A 283-nucleotide genomic window follows, 5' to 3' on the forward strand; every position below is an offset into this window, starting at 1 on the left:
GAATGAGCGGTGGGGCACAGAATGAATCCAGACGTAAGATTTCGAGGCACGTCACCTAAATATATATAACGGGCTTGGCGGAGGGCTGTGATAATTCGGTGGTGAAGCAAAAGGAGAATAAAGGAGACTGAATCCTGGATCAACATATTTCCATTGTTTATTTTTGCTCCCAATTACGGATTCTTTGTTCTAGATTAGAAGGGATGAGCGGGTCATAAATAATCTTGACCTAGAAATAACATCAAAGACGGATAATAATCAAAGACTGTATCACTTTGAATTT

The sequence above is a fragment of the Penaeus monodon genome, chromosome 25 (assembly GCF_015228065.2).
Source record: "Penaeus monodon isolate SGIC_2016 chromosome 25, NSTDA_Pmon_1, whole genome shotgun sequence".
Classification (NCBI taxonomy): Eukaryota; Metazoa; Arthropoda; class Malacostraca; order Decapoda; family Penaeidae; genus Penaeus; species Penaeus monodon.